Consider the following 2,612-nt stretch of genomic DNA (forward strand, 5'->3'; position numbering starts at 1 on the left):
CACAAACAAACTAGTATGGTCATACCTCAATTTGGTAAGATCAATACTTTGTTACTCTATCGCTGGTTTTCTAAAAGAGAAACTAATGGTGGTCTAGTCTATTTATATCTCACGTGCTTCAAGTTTCACTTCTACTCCTTCGTTGTATCTTTGGGTGTTGTGCAAATTGTTTCGGAGTCTTTCTTCAAATCTTCATTGGTCTTCCATGAAAACACTTCTTGCAGAGTCGAAGAATATCACATGAAGCATCAGTTCCTCACTTCAGGCACACGGTCTTCATCGGTCCTTGTTGATAGTTTGATAAGGGGGTCATCTAAAGTGAGCGGAAAACAATTTTGAAGATGGAATAGATGAGAATACCAGAAATTCAAAATCCAAACATTTTTTTTAAATAGGATTAGACAAATTTTTCAGCCTAGGGACTTCCTATTTCTAATCCAAACCTAGGGTCTCGATCCTACAGGCAACACTATGCTCTGATACCATTCTGTAGCACCCTACCTTTTAATAAAGGCAAGATACCTGTGTATAGTGCTATTCCCGGGATCACTGATAGCACACACATTACAAAATATAGTAATCATTGCAATAGTATCAAATTACTACATCGTTGATCCAGAGGGTACAATAAAACCTTACAATTTGCATAGTCACATGGACTAGCTCAGAATAAACACAGCGGAAAGTAAATCATCAATGAGCCTTCATCATCTTCATGTGCCACAGGCAGTCATGTTGGAATGTAGACTCGAGATCCTACCACGTACTTCTCCTCAGAAAATCCTGCACGTTTGAATATGCAGCCCCACGAATGGAGGTCAGTACAATGATGTACTGGCAAATGACACTTATATGGTGGCTGTTTTGGGCATGACTATCTACATGATATTTGGCTAGTGGAGTTTAGGCAAATTGCATAAAGCCAATTTTACCCTACATTTTATTTAAAACAAAACATTTTTGAAAATCTTTGAATGACATTATGAAATCACACCATGGATAAATCCTCCATGGGTTTTAGAATAATCACATGGTTACATCTCCCATGAGTTTTACAAGGTTGATCAAATTTTAAATACATTCAAAAAGGGTGATGAGATTCCTCCGTACATTCCCTGCCTAGAAGCTCAAATTGTCCATAACCGGGGACACGGCTAAGATCTTAGGTTTAACTCTCGAGAGGTTGTGCACTTTCACCTTACGACCCACCCTTCCCAAGAGAAGAATGAGACAAGATCTTTCGGAAGGAGGTTTCAACCATACTAGCATAGACTCGTACCCATTTGGCTGCAGCCACATCTTCTTGTCTATCAAACAAGTTGAACCTCACAACCTACTTAATCCCGGCAGAGCCCATAATACCATAAGGCTGCACTGGAAGCTAACTAAAACATGGACGACATAATAATCTCTTTAATCCTGGGTGGCGATCCACAAGTGAAACCCACAGGCTTAAAACCATTAACGATAATAAACCCCCGCACGATCCCCTGGTGAAAACCAGAGGTGCAGTCTAGGGCAACCACTATTCAACTGCGCACTCCCAGGCACCCACCCATCCACTAGTCCATCCCCAGGGATCGGAGCCCTGAGCAGCCGCCCACCACTCAAACAATCCACCCAGGTGATTCATTAAGGTTGTTAATTTTTACTTTTCAAACCATCACAATCGAAACAATGAAACAGTATTTGGCATTTGATGTTGCGGAGCAGAAATAAAGTATCCTATCAATAGGTTCAGGAGTAGCTACACACTACTAGGGTTTGCTAAGCATAGCATAATACTTTTCTTTTGAAAACAAAATCCTACCATGCATACTAGTTTCAAAACACTAATGCATATATAAAATAAGTAGGATTTGAGTGTCACTTGCCTTTTTGGTAGTCGAAGCGCGTTCACTTCTCTTAATCAAAATACGTTACTCTCCGTACAAACTATAACATAGAATATAGCACAACATAAACATACCATTCAACAACAACAACAAAAATAAACAAACATTCGATATGAACAATCATAGACATGCATGCATGCATGATATGCACCGATTACTTTCACAAGATATGTAGTGTGTAAGTGTTGTATTAGGTGTTCTCCGATATGTGCAATGTTAATAAAGTATTCTGGACATTTAATTTGATTTAGAAAAACCATTAATCGAGTGTCTATTTTACATATACAACCTTATTAATTAGCTACCGCAAGATTTATGTTTAGTAAAATATAAACTTGACTTCCCTGGATGGGTTACAGTAGTACAAGATTAGACCAACTGGAATTATTCAAAAATAATTTATGGAATTTGAATTATCGTTAAATTACTGATTTGTATAGATTTTACTAAAGCAAGTTTGTGCACGTGTCAAAGTTGCACAACTCCTATACCAAGTTGAAGTACATGATCTGAGGATTCCAGAAAGTACAAATTTGTTAAATTTGGACCAGTAGATTATTTTATATAATTTTTATAGTGAAAAGGATTAATTAAATCATTTGAATTATGATTCGAAAACTAATACATAACATATACAGTATTCTTTCATATTTGGATTCTGCATGTTATAAGCTTTTCAACGATATAAAGTTTGCAAATTTTGGACCTCTGGATAAT

General features: G+C 37.2%; 1 long non-coding RNA gene across 1 annotated transcript; it reads right to left on the reverse strand.

The window, feature by feature from the left end:
- Positions 1–564: 564 nt before the first annotated feature.
- Positions 565–1,944, reverse strand: LOC139832017 (uncharacterized). The gene is made up of 2 exons (XR_011746472.1): positions 1,875–1,944; positions 565–783 (listed from the first exon to the last, which is right to left on the reverse strand). It is a non-coding gene; the product is annotated as an uncharacterized lncRNA (long non-coding RNA).
- Between the last annotated feature and the right edge of the window lie 668 nt (positions 1,945–2,612).

The sequence above is a fragment of the Lolium perenne genome, chromosome 6, assembly GCF_019359855.2.
Source record: "Lolium perenne isolate Kyuss_39 chromosome 6, Kyuss_2.0, whole genome shotgun sequence".
NCBI lineage: Eukaryota > Viridiplantae > Streptophyta > Magnoliopsida > Poales > Poaceae > Lolium > Lolium perenne.